The 20,375-nt window shown below is 50.2% G+C and overlaps 1 long non-coding RNA gene across 1 annotated transcript in view; it reads right to left on the reverse strand.

Annotated features, from left to right (window-relative positions):
- The window catches only part of LOC308179937, a 28,874-nt gene extending 10,115 nt beyond the window's left edge, over positions 1-18,759 (reverse strand). Inside the window, exon 1 of the long non-coding RNA XR_013940686.1 lies at positions 18,086-18,759. This is a non-coding gene — a long non-coding RNA (uncharacterized lncRNA). The remainder of the gene's footprint in view (positions 1-18,085) is intronic.
- Positions 18,760-20,375: the final 1,616 nt, after the last annotated feature.

Genomic DNA, 20,375 nt, shown 5'->3' on the forward strand with positions numbered 1-20,375 from the left:
TCAAGCAGACTGAAAATGTAATTATTAAACTAATTAAAACCAGAGGTGATTTTTTTTTAAACCAAGATCTATTGCATTCTTCTTTCTCTTGTTAGTAGCTCTGTCAAGGCGGTTGATTTTGGCTGCTTTCAGCCTGTTCTGTAGCCAGCATAGGTGCCTGTTCAGGCTCCCCTCCCCGAGCATGCCCTGAACTCACTGCTGCCAAAACACCCTGTAGAACAAACTCAAAACTGAACATAAGCAAAGCCCAAAGCAACATTCGGTGTCAGCAAGGGGATGTTCCCCACACAGCCACCTTCCAGCCTACACAGATCCTGCCTGAGTAGGAAAGCTTCTGGCCTGCTCGTTCCCATCCTAACTCCCTACCTGATAAACAATTTAATGGCCAGAATGAACCTGGTGCCCAGTCTCTGCTGATCTATCCCCGAAGTCTGATGACTGAACCAAGCAAAGACTTCCCTCTCATTCCTGATGTCAGAAGGGCCCCCGCCCTCACACACCTGCCTGAAAGCAGCTGCCAGGTTCCACAGGGTTGAGCCCAAGCCTGTCCCACCAGCCCAGGGAGCAGATCTGTCAGAGAAAGGGCAGAGCCCCCCGAGCCTACAGCACGGGCACGCACCTGGCTGCACCTCTGTTCACACAGACTCCTTTCTGCAACCCTCTTCCAGACTCAACCAGGGAGACCTTGCCAACAAGGCTTCCCCCTCCTCTGCGAGCTTATTGATGCTACTGCGGCTCTTCAGGTCTGGCCTTAAAAGTAAGGAGAGGTGCTGCGTGAAAATGAAGGGATTTTTCCAGTTGCAAACATAGCACAAAGGGATGCTGGCTCTTCTGTGCCTCATTTTTATTTATTCTATTTGTGTGAAGAGCTTGGTGCGACAAGTTCTCTTCTGTGCTACGCAGCCATCAAGGTCAGCAGCACTGAAAGCACAGACAGTCAATAGACTTTTTTAATTTAAAAGCTGAATGAAATTCAGCTGATTGAATGACTTGCACAGCTTCTCCCCCATTGTATGACTAATTTTCAAAAGTCAAATCCCACATTTCATTTTCTGTGAAACCAGATTGTACAGCAAAATATCCAGAACTGAGTGAATCAACACCTTTTGAATCTATTTCCCTGCAGCTGTGCTCACACCTTTATATACTTCCTGCAAAATTCTGGGTGAATTTGCTTTACATGGATAAGCCGAAGCCTGAGCTTATTCTTCCAGGTGTGTGCATAAGAACCATCTCCGCTGTTCATGCAAAGTGGAGTCAATATAACAATAGGATTAAACATCATGCTTTATTATGTGCACAACTGTGCACACACGGGCCTATCACGTAGTGGTGTAGGGTATTAACAAACCAGAAATGCACGCTGAACTGCTATAAATGCGGTGATTATTCAAATAGTCACAGATAGGGCGTCCACGCAGGGGAGGCAGGTCTGAATAGCTGCAGCACAATTATAACCTTGCCATTACGCTGGATAATTTCCTAGCAGACATGCCAGACTCCCCCAGCAAACAAGGCAGCCTTTGAGCCAAAGATCCATAAGGCAATTTACATGGAAAATTAGGAGGTGTCAGAAGAGGCAGAACTAGACAGGTCTCAAGGATATTAATTCCAGCTCCTTTAGCCCTGAGCTTTCAACATATCATTAATTTAAGATCATTGATGTTAGACTTTTGTCAATGCCGTGAAGACAGGGCAGAATACTTCACTTTCGCTGGGTGAAGACAAACCAGCGGAAGAAACAGCCTGTGTGTGCAGGTCCAAGCACTTCAAGCCCAGCCACGAGTCTCGCTCCAGCAGCAGGCAGATGATGGCTCGCCCCCAGCTCTTCCTGCAGGGCTTAACCCCAGCACCTCTGCATCACTCCCCAGCTGCATGCAGTAGAGAGAACGATGACAGTGACACTGAGCTACTTGTGCAAACAGCCAGTACCTTCAGAGGTTACCCAGCACCATCCTCTCAAGCTCCCTGATTTTGCTCCTGAGCACACCTCCCTCCCTCTGAGCACCACGGGCTGTTAATCAGACAATCAGTTTGGTACACAGGGCTGGAGAGGACACAGCACCTCGCCACTCTCATCTACCATCTATGAATTTATGATACATCTGCAAGCAATTTGCTCTGAGCAAACAAAGCAGCAGACAATTAATTTGTGGCTGGGTGCAGTTACATCAATAACAGTGGATAAGGGATGCAAACTAGTAGTGCCTGCTATGAGCAAATTAACTGTCCATTTAGGCAGAGCAGCACAGTAACGAGCTGATAGCCATATCAGTGAGTCATTAGAGAGGAGAACAGAGCTCCTGTTGATGCTGTTACCAAGTTTTAGCTCCCCCCAGATGTTCAGGCTTCACACAGAGGCAGGATGGAAAAGGCCCTTGCTGCCAAGTGTAACAAATACAGCTGGGAAGCCGGGGTTTGCCCACGCTGCTTCCCACAGGGCCTGCAGGTGAGGAGAGGCGCTCCTGGGCTGGCTCTGCTCCACGAGCTGCCAGCGATGTCCCGTGCATCCACACAGCGAGCAGGGCTCGTCCTCCCCAGCTCCATGGTGCAGGCTGGCCTCGCAGCAATGAGCGCCTCCTTCCCTCCCCGTCAGCACCGAGCAGCCCCTGTGCATTTCTGGGTTTTGATTAAGATGCTTCCCCCAAGCAGCAAGGGCTGGAAGCCCAGAGGGTTGTTATGGTTTAGTGTGCATCTAGCACAGCAACTTGCATCCCAGATCTCCTCTTCTGGCCTTCTGGGCATGATGCAAGATAAATACATGACTTGTTATTACTCTGGTTAATGCCTGTAGCACCACTGCCCCTGAGAATTCGGGAATATCAGACAGAAGTGACAACGTTCATAACCCAGAAAGAGGGAACATCTTTGCTCCTCCAAAACTCCCCCAAGCTACTCTTCCACAGCAGAGGAAACCAGCCTTTCTGGGGCTGCAAGGCTGGACAGCAGCAATTTGCTCAGCTCTCCCATGTCAGATCTGTTTGTGAGCACCCTCTTCCCCCATAACCACTTGCCTCTGAGTCATTTGGGGTTTTTTACCTTAACTATCCCACATCTGTGTGGTGCTTGGCACAACAGGGCCCAACTCCTGGGATTTCAACTCAGCCATAACAGGGTCAGCATCAGTGGAGTACGCACCAGCTGTGATGAATCTCCCTGGGATCACAAATATTTTTCTCCACCTTGAGAACAAGCTGCCTCTGATGGAAAGGGCAGCAGCATGAATTAAACCAGACAGCGTGGCTGGGACTACAAACCACACAGCCCCATGTTCGGTAGCCCCATGTGTAGGCAGTGCTGCTTACAGCACCTTCACACCAAGTTCACACCCTGCCTCGTTAGCAAGGCCTTTTGAGAGACAGGCTACGAAATTACATTAACAAAAACCAGGACTGAGACAACCACATGGAAGGCACTCCTCTTCCTCCCTGGAGCCTGAGTGCATTTTACCTCAAACCAAAGAGAACCGGTAAAGGGGAAGTGCTGTATTTTCCCCATTAACATTTCTCTGCTTATTTCTCCTCAAAAGAAACCAAGCAACAGCTCCAGAAACTCCTTTCTCCTATGAACTAAAGCAGTGGAGAAGCAGCAGCCAGGCAGCATCGCTGCAGACTGACAGAGGAGGGAGATGGCCTCGGCAGCCTGTGGCAGCCATTTCAGTCTTCCAGCTGAAACAGACCTCGCCCAGCAGCAGCCACAGCTCTTCAACCACTTTTAACCCTGCACGAAGGCAGCCGAGCTCTGGCCTTTCCACAGACACCCCAAATGTTCAAGTCCAGCCTGCCAAACCAGCCGCCCCTGCAGCAAGGCACTTCCTCCTCCCAGAGCTCTATTTTTACCTGCAGCCTTTTCAAGAGATTTAAATTCATTTAAAGCCACAATTAAGGCTCAACTCATGTCCTTTATCCTCAAAGAGCTGCAAAACCAGAAAATCCTCCACATCTGAGCAGGGCCAGGTCATCCCACACTACAGATGGGGCAGCAGCACTACTTTTCACATGGTTCACAGTTTGGGGTTAATCGGAACACACTGAACCCAACCTGGGCTCTGTTTGCAGGGCAGCTGCAAAAGGAGGAGGCCAGACCTCTTGCAGCAGTGATTACCCACCAAGGTGTTTGTGGAAGGACACCTCTGACCTCCCAGGGGCTAGATTTAGGATTTAGGCCTCAGTTCAGTCATCTCCCCTTGCTCTAAGGTGGGGACACCTCCAGTCAGAGCACCTGTGACTCAGCTGTGAATCACAAAGCAGCCTCTTCATCACACCCACCCTGCACTTGTTGCATATGAACAATGAAAGGGCTCTATTGTCATGCTAAGCAGCCTGCTCAGCACCCTTGCAAGCCAAGCCAGGCTGCCCAACAACTCCATTGGGAGTCTGGGTTGCATGGGCAGAGATATTTTTAGTGCAGGCAGTGTTTTTAAAAAAGAAGTGGAAATGCTGCTTTAGTGGCTGATTTACCAGCCGCAGCACAGCACGGGGCTGCGCGGTTGCCTCTAACCATAGCAAGGAGCAGGGCACTGGGACACAAAGCACAGGCAGGGGAATGACACACAGCAGCCAGGCCCCAGGTGAGCTTTAGCCCCCCAGCAGCACACAACTTGAGACACTCTTTACCACCACGGACAGCCCAGGTCCATGCGCTGCATCCTGCAGGAAGGATCCTGGCTCCTGGCTGTGAGATGGGTGACAGCCACTGGCAACAGCTCGATTTACCTGGTCAGCTCAAGATGGACACTGATGCTTTTGCCTCTGGAGAATTAGGGTGGTGAAAGGAAGAGATCTGGGACAAGGGAGAGGCAAGGCTGAGTTTCCCCAACAGCACCGTAAGCAAACAGCTCTCAAAAGCCCCACTCATTTTCTCAGGGACTCTGGCAACCCCGTCCCCATCCAGTGGTGAGCCCCGGGCATGAGCATGCTGTCAGGCAGCAGCACAGGACAGGTTTCCAGAGGTCTTTGCTCTCCAGCACCACAGCAGACAAACCTCTCTTGAGCTGGTAGGTGAGCTTCTTCAGTTTCCCAAGCACACCAGGGACAAAAGCAATGACAGAGGCAGCGAAGGAGTGCAAGTGCCAGGTAACAGTCTGCTTTATCCTATCAGTAAGCTACTTCCCCCAGAAGTGGCAGCACAACTTCACTTGGGTGAGATGGAATGAAAGGGCTCATCCAAATCAAAACCAAAGCAAAGACTTATTCTTACTTTGCAAGAATTCAGTCCCTATATTGCCCTCCAAAAAGCAGTATTAACTAAACCCTGTCAGTTATACAGTAAACTTCTGCTTTGAAGGTCGTTCAAGCAGTTTTGTGAGCACATGACATCTGAGATGACATGCTTATTTTTGTTTGCTAAGTGCAAGATATCACTTGGTTTCCAGGACAAAAACACTTATTTCCAAATACTTTAACTACAGATAAGCAGTTCCCAGAGTTCATTACTCCCACAAGTTTCATGACATTAAACATAGCTGAGTGCTCGAGCTAGAGAAGTACCTTGCATTAAACAGGGACAAGACATCCAAGGATCTGCTGAGCTTTAAAGAGGGACACTTCAGAAGGCAGCAGACACTTCCAGAGCATCTCAAACACCTGACAATCAACACCTCTGCAAAGTGGGAAACTTGCATTCAAAGGATCACTTAATGAATTACAGAAGCTAAGCAGCTTGTTCACATTCATCCTGGGAGCAGTGATTCCAGCCATGGGTCTCTGCTGTGCCCTTGCAGGGGAACAAGATCAGCCACCACTCACCCGTGTGCAATAAAGCAAGTTCCCAAAGCCTCCTCCCACCACATCCCTTATCCCCCCCCCAGGTAGCCACATCCACACCACAGAGAGGAGCTGGGCTAAGAGCCACCCCACGCCTGCAGCTCGCCCAGCTCAGCACAGCCCATTCCCTGCAGACACCCTTTGCCCCAGCCTGGCTGAGCACAGGAAGCCAGGCAGGGCAAGCTCCAGCGTCTCTTGCTAGTTCAGAGTTAAACCGCTCGCGCAGCAAAGCTCGTCAGCACTTATTTCCCAGAATAAGACAAACTTAAGTAAAGGGCTCAGCTGGCACAAGCTGAGGGAGATGTCACCCCCAGAGAGGTCTGATGGCCATCAGAAGGGAGCACACACTTGGGCTTATACCTCGTCCCCTCCAGAGCTGCCAGGGCTCTCCGTGCACACAGAATCAGGAAAAGGGTCATTGTCCCAGCAGGCAAATCTGTGACTGCACGGACCCACATCCCAGCACACCCCCAGGGCACAAGGGGAAGAAACACGGCAGTGGTGGACGTGCTGCATGGCAGGAGCCACAGCATCGCTTCACAGCCTTCAGTGAACCTCTTCTCTTTAATCACATTTGCTGAGCAGCACGGGGGTGCATCATTAAAGCTGATCCATCTGCCCTGGAAATTTCATCTGATCCCCTTCACAGGGGCAGGGAGCAACACAAAAGCAGTAGGGATGGGTCCCCCCTATTGTCCTTGCTCCGCACTCAGGCTCCGACTCCATTATAGGAGGCCTCCTTCTCATCTGCACACAGGCAAATCTCAAAGAGAACAAATGATTTAAATGGACTAGCTTTTATTTCCAAAGATGAGAAGAATTCTTATTTGTTCTCAGGACTGCAATTTTCTCCCCATGCTGCAGAGGATAGGAACAAACGAGCACAGAATGAAAGGGATTAATGAATGAATGAGTGGGACCTGGGCTCCCAGCTGCAGGAGGAAGGGCAAAAAGAGCCACAATGCAAGGGTCTGACAGAGGGAGATAACCCACACAGCAGTGTTTAGCATTACAGACACCCAGCACTCCTGGGACCCTGTTCAAATGGAGATGAACTAACAAGCATCTCTGAAAGGGTTCACTTAAGGGGAAACCAAACAGAAAAAGGTAGGAAGGGTTTAAAATTTAGACCAATCTGATATTGCAGTGAAATACACAAATTCTGGCTTTGCAGAAGCATTGAACTGACTGCTGACAGCACACAGTTCCCTGAAGCTTTTAACCTCCTAAAGAGGTCCTCCTAAAGACATGAACCCATGTTTCCTCCCAAAGCCTTAAAAGCTGCAGAGAAACAAAAAGGCATTTAGTATTTTCTGAAGTACCCATACCAAGCGCTGCTCATGCGAGACCTCTTGACTCTGACCTAGCTGATGGGGGACATGAGCTCTGTGGAAGCTGCACACAAACTAAAGCAGATCTTTCCCTTATTTTCAAACTATTTCAAGTCAGACACAGCAAAGGATTAGGAGTAACCAGCCTACTCAGAAGACAGTCGGTCCATGGTGCCAACTGTTGTGAAGCAGCAGAACACAAACCAGAGGGCAGGAAGCACAGGACATCCTTTTAGCTCATTTTACCACGACCATGTGCTGACCACAGAACTGTGCTTAGTCCTAACAAGCACTTCTGACACAGGGAAATACAGAGGAATCAGCAGGTCATTGGCAGTTGCCAACATCAGGATCCCAGGCACAGCTGAGAGCATTTACTGACAGTCTGCACCCAGCTGCTCCTTTCAGAAACAGGGATATACAGAGCCTCCCCCCACATCTGTCACCAGAAGACACGAGGGAAGTTCCACACCACCCTTTCATCTTTTCTCATGACCATTCCACATGCAGAGCCCAGCACAGCCTGCTCCCATCCAGGACCACCATGTCATGTCCGAAAGGCCCCAAGCACTGCCTGAAACCATCCCCAAATCCCTTTCCCCCTTCCTCCACAGCCCAACCCTTCTCCCCGTGCCAAGTGCCCCAAACACAGACTCTGTTAGCCCTTCCCATGTACAATCCCTCAAAAAGCTTGGACAAACTCAGCAGCTGCAATCACCACCACAGCAGCCAGCAAAACTACCTGGGCACCCAAACAGATCCTGGTGCAGGCAAGAGCTGGAAAAAAAGTGGCTGAGGAGCTGAGCAGAGCGTGCACAGCAGCAGGCTCCCATCAAAGAGCTTCCAGTAACCCACACCACTTCATCCTTCGCTCTCACTGCCCAAAGAAGATCTTTGCTTTGGCACGATGGGTCAAAAGCAGCATTAAAGCCACCATGGTTTAGTTGGAGGGGAGGAACAAGCGACACCCGACTCACTCTGAGTGAGCAGTTACCCATCACGCTGCTATAACACATGGATTAATTTAAAAGCAAGCTTCATTTGCAGATTAATTACTACATTATCTGGCTGGATGAGCTTGCAGTACATCACCTAGGTGTGAAATTGCACAGTAATTACGAGGTTGTACATCAGGCATGTAGATGTTAGTAACAAGGTGTCCCCTAATGGCAGCTGCTGTGGAACTGGAGGCTCCTGCCAGCAGAAAGTCAGTGCAAGGCAGGTCAGGGGTGGAGGCAGCAACCGAACAAGAACAGATCAAAATGTTTAGTACTGTGCAAATTAGCCTTCAGAAGCAACGTGCAAAGCCAATGCAGGATTTTCAGGGACCCAACACATGAAGGAAGCTGCTGAAATCCCGCACAGGCAGCCCTGGGATGGCACATCTGGGAGCTGGGACACCAGGCAGGATGGTGAGAAGCCATGCAGATCGATCTCAAGTGGATTAACCTTCAGTAGGCACCGAGCCTGCAGCAGATGACTGCTTGCTGGGTGTCACACACCAGGATTTCAGGAGCATCACATTTCCCAGCCCTGCAGAACTGCTCCCTTACAGCAGCTCTTCCCTTTCAGCATCCTCTGGACACAAACCCCACCAAGGTGCCAATTCCAGGTCTGGGGTGGAATCTGCACCCCTGGAGAGCACAGGCAAGGCAGTCCCCGGTCAAGTCCCATTCTTGGCTGGGGAACAGCTGATTTTTCTCATGAACAGTGACACCCAATGCACTTTCCCCCGCTGGCTGTCCTAGGCAGCACCCTTCTGTCAGGACACCCAGAGACAAGGACATCTGTCCTTAGCGGGACCCTCACGGCCCACGCAGAAGCTTTGTTTGCCTTCTTTTGGCTGGCTGCAGCCTCACTACTCAGTGATGGGTGCTGGGTTCAGCTCTTTTTTGGGACTTTTGACTTCAATTTTGAAGTGGCTCAGCACAGGGCTGCATGGCATCCAAGAGTAGAAACTGCTTTTGAACAGCAGCCCTCAGCACGCTCTGTCCTCTAACCCAGGATGAACTTCACCAGGTAAGGTTAAGTCATTTTTCCTGTAACGGGCCTCAGGACTTGGAGGATGATTTGTCACCCTCACAGCCCACCTTGGGGACACCCAGGTGTCCTCTGTCCTGCACAATACCAGCCCAAGTGCTCGCTACCAGTGTGGCATCAGCACTGCTGGCTCAGAGAGCCCAAGAGGCAGAGGAAAAACCTCTCACCTCCTTGGGGATGACCCCAAAGCAGGCAAGTGGCACTGCTGAGGCCAGCCAAGGAAAGGTGGCACAGCCCCGGGGAGCTGGAGGGAGCCAGGAGACAGCAGAGCAACGTGTACCATCAACACTAACTGCACTCAAAGCCTTCCCTAAGTGAAGCTCAATTTGCCGACGGAGCTGGGGTTTATTACCCTGATCAAAGCACTAGGAACAAATGCAAGCAGCATTTGATGGAAGCTGTGAGCACTACAGGATTATAAACACTTATCGAGGGCTCGCATTAAAAGCGGCGGCTGAACCAGGCTGCAATCTGCATCCAGGGCCAGGACCTTGATTACAGCATCGTCCTGTTCAGCAGGGGACGTGGATCCTCTAATTTCCAGCCACCTCCTTTGCCACTGGCTGCCCACGGGTTGCTCAGCAACAAGGGCTGATGCTGCCAATTTATGTGGAGCGAGGAGCCCTCAGGCTCCCGAGATGAGATGCTCTTACCCAAGGATGTGTGCAAGGCGCTCTTGTGCTCAGTCACAGCAAGTGGTAAAATGCCAGGGAAAACTGGGAGCACTTGGCATCCCCAGGGCGAGGAGGGCATCACTCATGGGGCTGTGACCATGCCTACATCAGACAAATCAAGCAAAAAAACACGTATTTGTCCAGCACAGCTGCCTGCAGCCCCCCATTATCGTGTCCCATCCCGGCACACAGGATCCGCCTTCCACCACTGGAACCCGCTCTTGCTGTTCAGCAGAACTGCAGTAGGGTGAGACCTGTCCGATGCCAACGCTGCCAGCCCCGGACACAAGGCAGACCTGGCTGGCAGGCGGAGGCAGCACAGACCCGCAGCTGTCTCACAGCAGGTTCACAGGCACAGAAACACAACAGGGCCCTGCAGGATGAAGACGGGGTTCAACTTGCCCTTAACCCAAAGGGCCCTTTTCCAACAAGGCAATAGGAGCCTCAGCTGCTGCCCCAGCTACTTCCCAACACATAAATATAGAAAGCCCAAGTCAGTATTTGTGACTCCTAATTAACTACATCATCAGAAATTAGCAGCACAGCATGAGCTCAGATTAACTGAGCAGTCACACAGCCGAGGGCTGAGATGGCTCCCACCTCCCATCAGCCCCTGGAGAACCCCACAAGCCAGGCCTGGAAGAACCAAAGGCAGAAAAAAAAAGTTTTATTCTTCACCAGGAAATAAAATTTTCAGGAGGAATGAGATGACACAAGCTGCTTTGCTTTTGCTGAGGCCCCAGGGAAACGGGGCCAGTTATGAAACTCGCCTGGGATTTAGCAGAAAGCTGCTGGGAAACCCAGTTTGAATGGAGAAAGAAGTTAGGCTGGAGAATTAGTGACAGAAGAGAAGAGCTTTCCCTGCTCTATACACAAAGTCAACACAAGCATCTGTAGCACTTGCTCCTTATTGCCATCTTGTTGCACAGATGGGCCCATCACCCTGGGGACTGGGGGGACTGCCCAGGGCAGCTCCTGTCTCATCCCACAACAGCAGAGCCTTTGGTATCCGCCACCCGTGACTTGGTCCCGGCCCCCCTGTTCTATAACACTGCATGCTGTAGACATGCTAGGTACATTTAGTTTTTCAGTTATATGTAAACTGTGACCTGTAGGATTGGGCTGACTGGACACGTCTTATTTGTGCCACTGTAAAGCTGCAACTCTGCTACACCCAGCACCACTGGGTGCTGAACGCACGACGAGACCCAGTCCTGCAATCCTGCCCCTGGGCGCCCAGCATCTCCCAAACTGTCTGCATTCACCCTGAGGAAGCATTCAGCCTCTGGGCTGAGACATCCAGTTTATTTAGTTGCTTGCGTGGGAGCTGGATATCTTGTTGCTACTTTTAGTTCTCCATTAAAAGCAAACGGTGACCTTTGGTGCCCCTACGAAGCAAGGGCATCTCGGGAAGGTCTGTCTGGAGACTAATGAAGACCGAAAGTTTTCCATGCACAGCAGAAGGGAGAGGTTTCATTAAGAACAAGGCAAACCATTCCCCAAGCAAGAGCAGCTACCAAAGGAAATCATTCAAAGTTACCTCCCATCACACACAACTTAATTAAACGAGGATCCTTCCTCCAAGGCATGATCAGATTTCTGGAGCCACGCAGAGAGCTGAGAGGAGAAACGAGCTGCCTGCAGCCCCGCGGGGCTGTTTGCAGGTCACCCTGCCAGTGCCAGAGACAGCCACCCCATTTCCTCGCAAATGGGCCTCAAGAGCTATGCCTCCCTGAAGGCTTCCCATCGCTGAACGAGGCCACAGCCCATCACCCCATCTGCACCCCTGCCTATGGGCTCAGACCTGGCGTCCCCCCAGCTTTAGGGCAAGCAGAGGGAGCAGAACTTTAGGTGGCTGTTACCTCGCTCACCATATCCTCCCTCAGAGCCCCGCTGTCTCCTCAAGCTTGCGGCAGGAGATCCACTTGACCCACACACCTATCACCTCCATTTCCTAAGAGAGAACAACTTTTTTATCAGGTCTTTAAGCCCAGCGCTCCATCTCTGTCTGCTCCACCAGACAAACCCACTGGCAGCTTTTCCATCTGCAGACATGTCATTTAAATGGAATTATGCCAGCATCGGGGTTCATGCTGTTCCTGTTCTGTAGACATGCTTTGGAAATGGATGCAAACTGATCTAATATCCAATTCTGACTTTCCCCAGATCTGTTGGTACAGCTCCCTTGGCTTCGGTGCAACTGAAGTGCTGGGTGCAACTGAAAGCAGAATCTAGCGTAGAACACTCGAATTATTAGCAGCGCATGAATAATCTGGATAAAATGCCCTTTTAATGCCAGCAGTGATAAAAGTGCAAGAGTGGAGCCAACAGAAGTAATTCTCTGCTCGTGTACGAGGCACAGGCTGCTTTCGACCCACTGCTTCCAACAAGCTCAGCGCTAGGTCTGCGGCTGGCTCATCGAACGGCCTCCAGACAGAGACCACGGAGGCTGAGGCCTCACCCCCAGCACACCCCAGCCAGCGGCAGGAGGACAGACAGACATCCCGGGGAGCAGCAGCCCCAGAACGTGGGCCCTGCAGCCCCACAGTGCCAACAAGGGAACCCATTCCCCACATCCTGGGGTAGGAAATGCCTCTTCTCATCTGACTGCCCTAATGAGTATCACCTCGTCAGACAAACGAGCACTTGGTTGGTTAAGGCATAAGGCAAGTCCAGCCAATTCGTGCTATTCCATCAAGAGACAGTTTCCCCTTTGGGGTGGAAGCCATTAGCAGACCACACAGTATTTTCTAGCTTGTATTGGTCTGATTATATCCATCAGACAGGCTTTCATTGTGCTTTTTTCCCCCCCAAGATTAAAGTACTTTTTGCTATCTGGGAAAGTACTTACAGCGTAATTAAGTCACCCGGCCCTTCGTTTGATAAGGACTGAGCAGACTGGGTTCTCACATTCCCTCCCTGCGTGGCATTTCCTCCTAATGCCTTCCAAGTTTTCAATATCCTTTTAAAGCCCCAATACTAAATCCGTGTGGGTGAATTTACCATCTCTGGCCTTGCCCCTGCCCAAAGCAGGAAGAAATCACCTCCTGCCCTCACCCCCAGCCTGTAGCCATTCCTCCTGCCCACCTGGGAGCTGAGAGCAGCAAGACAACCATCCCCACCCCGCACGCTGCCACCCCCTTGCAGGCACCACATTGCACCTATTTGACAGCAGCGCTGCACACAGTAGCATCAGCTCTCTTCAGGCATCCTGTTACAGCACCACACACCACCAACAGAAGGGTTTCTATATCCAGCATTACCTCTGGAAGCACAGGTATAATCAGAGGGCTTTAACCTCGCCTGTTCCCACACAGACCCCGCTGTGCTCAGCTAGGCTGCAGGGATTACCGCTAACCCGCATCGCAGATGGCTCCCAACAGAACGCGCTCCCTCCCGATGCTGTTCCCTGCACGCAGGGCAGCGTGCTAGCAGGTATTGCAGAGTCTGCTCAGGGACAGGCAGAGATGGAATCTCATTTTAGGAGCATGCTGAGGAAAAATAGTTTCTCTGCGTATTAAGATAAAGTTACGTTTGGCTCAAGTTGATGCTGCACAGCCATTTCTGCTGGAAGAGCTTCTTGCAGAAATCTCCCCATGGCTACAGCTACTCCCGGACTTCAGGAACAGTTTGAACCCCCTAAAAGAAGGAAAATTAAGCTTTTAGGAGGAAGAAACATTTCCATTCACGCCAGCAGCACTGCTCTCATTTCCGAGGCTGAGTACTATGTACAAAGATTACCTCCCATCCTGTCCCCCAAAGTTCAGGGCAAGAACATCTTTTAGCTTTTAAAGCCTCATAGGTGGGCATTTATAGTGCCAGTCCTCAGAGCTCTCAACTAAAATAAATGGGATTAAATGGTGTTAATTTAACTTAGTTGCACTCTGATGTGAACTACTCAGAAGCTATATGTGAGGCAGAACACTACCCAGGTGTCCGGGGACTAGCAGAGGGACATGGTCCTTGTGCTAACACTAAGCAGTGCTTCCTGATGCACAGCAATACACGAGCCAAGGAGCAGCTGGCGCAGGAGCTGAGAAGCCACTCCAGGATCAAAGGAGGCTGCAGAGGGCTCATTCCCATTGTGTCTGCTATCACCCATTGCTGATGATGCACACCGAACCCTTCACACTGGTTAAAGAAATATATAGATACTCTTTCTTTCTGTAAGACATATTACAGCTACAGCTCCGCTGCTTGAGGGAAGCTGAAGCACCTCTCACGAGGCTTGGTGGTTGCAATAACCATTGGGGAACAAGTGCTGCTCTCCCAGCTCCAGATCAGAGGCACCTGCCAACTGCTCTTGTGAAGCCCCATGCCACCAGGATGACCAGCAGCAGCTATCAGGCTGCAAACCATCCAAAAGCAGCCAGGAGCTCCCCCAAGCCATCCCCACTCTCAGACAAGCACACAGCTGTCCTCAGCACAGGAGCAGGCTCTCACCTTATTTTACAGCAGCTTCATGGGTGTGGGGAGCAGCTTGGTTATTTGAAAGAGACTCATGGGACAGTCCTTGCACACACGGCAGGACCTGCTGCTTGCAGTACCCATCCGGATGCCCCAGGGCTACTGCACACAAAGGCGGACCCTGCAACACCTCCAGCGAGTGCTCATGTCTGCTGCCAATATATTTGTAGGTGACCAAGACACCCTTGTTGAACAAAGTGAAAATTACTTTATCTTGCAGCATAAAGCTTTGTCAAAGAGTAAAAAGCAGGTAACTGGCTTGACACGGTGGCCCCAACCCCATACATGACGGGCAGCAAAATAACAGCCCTTAGGCACTGAACGTTTTTTCCACTTACAGGGCACTTTCAGTGCCGAAGTGTACTACTTCTGTAAACCTGCCTTTAGTCCAAATGGAATCCAATCACATAAGGTACCATGTACACGAAGTTCTGATTAAAAGTTCGAAACAGTCACAAAGTGCCCTTGATGTGGGCTCTGAAAGCTGTGATCAACTTTGAACGCAAGAACCACCACGTGCTCAGGAAACAGCCTTAGGTCAAGGTCAGTCCTGTGCGAGGGTGGCAAGAAGCCAGCTGCAGACTGACATCTGTTGAAGGTCCCCAGGGGACCCACAAGAAGTGGGACAACTGGGATCAAGTACCCTCTGTGGGATGCTCAGGGTATCCCAGCAGCACCGCCCAGGCTCCTAGCTCCAATCCCAAAGACCTACGACCAGGAGGAGGGAGCCCGAAGGGGACCTCGAGGGGGCTGCAAGCATCATATTGCTGCCAGCCCCTTGCATGGCTCAAGAGATGCTCAGGAGCAAGAGCTCGTAACCCAACAGCAGGCAGCATGGCAGAAACAGGCTGACAGGAAGGGAGGCATCAGGCAGAGCAACCAGTGAGGCAAAAATGCTTATTAATCTGAAAACTGTGACATGAAGCCTCACGGCACCGCCCTCCTGAGAGCAGAGCATGGTAGGCTCTCCAACCCACCTCACTAGTGCTTTGCCAGCTACAATGGGCCAGCTTTCAGAAATGCATCCCAGTTATCGAAGTCCAAAACAATCCCAACCAACATTGCTTCCCACTCCACAGTATGTGTCATGCCCGCTCCTGGCTGGAGACTCACCCCTTGCCACCCCAGCACCATGCTGGCTTTCCCACAAGCAAAGAAAGGAGCACTATCCTTTTCAGCCTTGCCAACAGAGCAAATCAACATACCGCAGTGCTATAATTGAGGCCATCTCCACCAGACATCAAGGTGTAGATGAACTTCTGTGTTCATGGGGCTGATTTATTTGTAGGAGCTGTTAAAATATCTTCATTATCCCAACCTCTTGATGTTGCACATTAATAAAACTCAAGAGCCCAGATGAGCACGCTTTGTTAGTGCTCCAACTAATCAATGCAAAAACCTCCTTGGAAACACAGGCAGCAGCACAGAAGAGAGCTGAGTGGTCTCAGGGTGCACTGATAGCAGCACCCTTCCTTAGCACCTTCACACCCACTGCTCCGAGCCTCATCATAAGGCTGAGCCTGTAACTACAAGCAGCACAGCACAGGTTGGTCATCCCATTTGATTTAAAGCCTGGGATGCCCAGAACAGCTAAGGAAGAGCCTTGAGCTTCACAAGCCAAGACAACACTGCAGAGCAGACCCTTATCTCCCAGTTCCTTGCCTTACCCAGTCCAAAGACCTGCTGGGAGTCCTGACTCAGTCTCTGGTCTCCGACTCCGAGACAGGTTCCCACCAGGCAGCTCCTCCCATGGAAAGCCCCGCAACAAGCAGTAGGCTTTTGAGTGCTTCTCCAGACCAAAGCCCAGGGAAGACATTTTGAAGTACCAGGTGAGTGCAAACACCTCAGAAGGAAGTTACGAAACTTGAGCGAGAAGCGTGACCTAGAGCCTTGAACTCTGAACAGGAAGGCTCCTGTACCCCAAGGCAGGCAGCCCAGTGTTCGATGTCAGTCTGCTCGAGTGACCTGCAGGATGCCAAAGCAAATTGGGGAAACAAGAAAAGCTTCAGCCATCCTTTCCAGATGGAAATAATTCAGCACTTCCCCCAGCCTAGTGCAGTGCACCACTGAAGACAGACAAACTCTGGTTATTTTAATCAATCTGTCTGGATTTGGTCCATGGTTGCTTGGCTTTTCACATGTAATTAGCAATGCACAGGTTTTGGTAAGTGATTTCAAACATGCTTAGAGAACTAGCAGACAGCAGCTCTCGAAATTCATACAGTGATTACTGAAAGCCTAGATTCAGGTCATTACCTGGGACCTTCGCTAGCTCACTGCGTACCACAGCCCGCATAGCGATGCTATGATCAGTTTTCCTGTTGCAGAGCCCCATCAATGGAGCCGCAGCCTACAGATGGTCGCACCAAGACAATTCCTACTGCAAATTTATCAGAAGGGAGAAAGTGAAATTTAAGATCCTCCATTCCTCAGCCATCAGAAGGCAGCAGTAGCAGCCAGTGAACCGCAGCACACACACTGGTTACGCAGAAGTATTAACCACTTAATCCCCAAAGTTCAGTTCTCGACACATTTTTTCTTTAAAACCTTGTCCTTATACCTCCCCTGTCCAGTCCTTTAGCCCAGAAACCTGCCTCAGAAATGTTCTTTTTGACCAAAAGTCTCTTCCCAACACCCTGCCTGAGCTCCCAGTGGTATCACACTACAGGAACCATCCCTGGCATCACAGGCACCCCACAGCAGCAAGGACAAGCTGCAACACCTGACCTCATTATCTTCTTTCCATATGAAGCCAAATGCTTCAATGTATATTTAAAGTCTTCCAAACCCAGTTTAAATTGATTGCCAAATGCTCCCTTTTTATATTGTACAGTAAATAGTTCAAGTTGTCAATATAATGCTCTGAAAACTAGGAGTTGAGATATTAGTCACTAAAATATAATTAAGTGTAAGACAATTGTATGCTGAACAACTTCTAACCAGCGATACCAGGGCTGTTGAACAGTGATGATATGAGCTATCTCAGAGTTGAGCAATTGTGATAGTATAACACATATTACAACATACACAATAATTCAAGCACTTACAGTCTTACTGAGTTAGCACCCTTATCTGCCCCAAATTACACACAAGCCTCTTGGTATTAGGCCATGCTCCACAGGGTGCAATGAAGTCAAAGCAGACAGCCACATTACCCACCTCGATGCTGTTTTCCAATCATTACCATTTGATGGTGAATAGCTGAAGTTTGAGCCACAAACAGTTGAGGCACAGCTGGTTTCTGCAAGTTACTAAATTGCTTCCAAAAACCATGCCAAGAGTTGCAGGATTAGTTAAACTTAGGGATTAACACAGGTAGCAGTACCTGGCAGAGCAGCTTAGCTCAGGCACACAGCATAGTTCCCACCTGGCTGTGCCTTGCACACTACGTGAAACATAAAAAAAAAATCTCAAGTCTCTACTTTCTCCTATCTTCTCAAAAAAAAAAGAAAAAACACTATTAGCTTATTTACACCAAGCTCATCCAAGTGTTAACCACAAGGAAGTTGTAATTATGGGGACTATACAAACATGACCTGGACACAACAAATAAATAGTATTAGAAGAAATCAAATAGGCTCAAAAGGACAGAAGAAAGTCAAAATCCTTCTCTTGCACTGCAGCTCTGCTCTCCCCAGAGTCCTGGGGTAAGCAGCAGACAGGATTGCTGGGAGCAAGTTGCCCTGTTCAGAAGGCACAGCCCCCCCTCTCCCTCCCGTTCCCAACCCCAGCAGTCTGCTTACACTCCATCATTGCAACTTCATCCCCCCCAAGAACAAAAGAAGCAGGCAAAACCTGCACAGCTTACCTGCTCTGAGAGCCCACACACTCAGGATGCTGCATTGGTGAATTCAGTGCTGCATCTCTCCAGCCAACCCCTGCATGTGTCCCTTGGGGCAAGGGCAGTCCTCCACAGGAGAGCCATCAGCCTCCCCTGCAGCTCCTCCATGGCCACACGTGTTGCTCAGTTGACGAAGGCTGGGTCCTGCTCTGCTCCTGGTGCCACGCTCCCATGCTCTTCCTTCTTGGCAGCACCCAGGCTCACTGTCCTGCAGCCTCCTTACTGCAGCCCACGGTGCCCCTGGGCAGACCGGTCATCTCCAAAGCTGAGTTCTGCCACCACTCAGCTGAGTGACCCTTCTGTTGCTACTTCAGCTCAGATAAGAACATTTTGCACCTATCCATCTTTTCACAAGATCTTCTTCTGCCACAAAGAATCACTACTAAGAGCCCAGAACAATTCCCATAATAGCTTTTTAAGTTTCCTACCATGCATAGCTACTCTGAAGAAGAGTCAACAAGGACCCACTCAGAGCAAGGAAAAAAAAAAGACCCTAAACTTTATAAATAAGTAAATAAATAAGCACTACAGGCAAAGTCTCAAGGCAATCATACAAAAAGTAAAAAGTTCACATCAAAAAACCCTCCTTAAACTTTAAAAAAAAAAAAAAAGAAAAATGAAAAAAAAACCAGCCACTAAGCTTTCATCTCACCCTCTATTTGTAAGTGAGGAGAAGAAAGTACAGCCCCACTGGGGCCACCCATACCCAGCAGATGAGACTCAGTCAATTAGGGCTGATTAACAGGCTTCAGCTGGGGAGAACATGAGTCCCACCAGGGACAAGGTGCTGCTGGTGCCTCTGTGAGGAACAGGACCCCTCTGCGACAGCTAAAATCCTGGTATTGAAAAGAAATGTTAACTGAGATTAGTCTTGACATTTCTGGGTCTTGTAATCACAGTGGGTGACAAAAGCAAATTCTGGATCAGAGCCTTCTTCAGAACAATTTAAACCTCTCTATTTTACGGAAAGACTGAGTTACACAAAGGGGTGACAGCCCGTAAGTTGAAAGCAGCGGTATGTGGTGTTCTGGGATTATGCTAAAATCAAGCAGTCTGAGTATCCTCCAAAATGCCTACTTTTTGTAAATTGGAGAGAAAAAGTGTAACTGCTGCACACGCTGCTGCCCCTCGAGCTGTCCTGAGTCCTCGTCCCCCACGGCATGTCCCTGTGTGCTGCACGGAGGCAATGCTGGCCAGCATCGTTGACCCCTTTGCAGGACTAAGGGTTGGTTTGCTAGGAGGAAATAAGTGGGCAGGAAGTGAAAATTAAACCAGTCAGTGGAAAACAGAGAGGAATGGTTTTTGCATTCATCTGCCTACGTTGGCATTATGTCAAAGGACTGTTATGGGGAAACTGCACTGGGGACCAGGGCCTTTGGTGGGGAAAAAGCTGCATTTTTCCTACTTGAGGATAGCTGAGTCTCGCGAGCTATCCCACAGCAACAAGAGATGGATTTGAGGTGAAACTTGAACTTTTGGTGCGTTTCCCTGTCAGGTCAGTTGATGCCTCCCTAAGCAGCAAATCCAGCCTCGTCAGCAGTGAGGTGAGGCCGCAGCGCACTGAGGCTTCTCGTTTTCCATCCCAGCCGGACCGCGGCACGCTCAGCACAGCCCCGCTGTGATGGCACCGTGCCGGCCTCTGCCTGAGGCTGAACCAGAAGAAATAGTGACATCTGCTGAAGAGAGAAACCTCCTTCCCCAGCACCGCCGCTGCTTCTCCTGCCCAGCTGAGCCCTGCACTGCTGCACCTGGAACCATGGCGGGGAGGTGGAAATGCTCAGCAAATCTTTCAGATTTGAAATGAATCCATGGGCGAGAGGAGCTGTGATTTCAGCAGGTTGGCCATAGTTTCAGTTTTGCTGTTTTTCCCCCGTGTTGGTTGAATGTGAAAACTCTTGGAAAGAAACACTTGTGAGCAGGCTGCGTGCCGTTGCTGTCTGGCTTCCTCAGGTTGTGTTTCACATCCAACCGCTTGCAATGGCTGCAAATCCCAGGAATTAAAATCCCTACCGGCCACGTGGACATCAGTGGTGCAGTCCTGGGGCTGAATCCTGAACTTTAGGGCAAGCTGTGGGCTGTATCTGGGTTGCAGGCACCAACACCTTGGCTCCGGGTCTGGCTGTGACGCTCCCATGCTCTGCATCTGCTGGGTTAACTTGCCTCACGGCCTGGCTGCCCTGCACTGGAAGTGCTTGAGAGCTGGGGGTCCCCCACCCCAAAGCAGGGTTTTTGGGGGATAACAACACCACTCACATCG

Source organism: Anser brachyrhynchus (genome assembly GCF_964034855.1).
Source record: "Anser brachyrhynchus genome assembly, chromosome: 18".
NCBI classification, from domain to species: Eukaryota; Metazoa; Chordata; class Aves; order Anseriformes; family Anatidae; genus Anser; species Anser brachyrhynchus.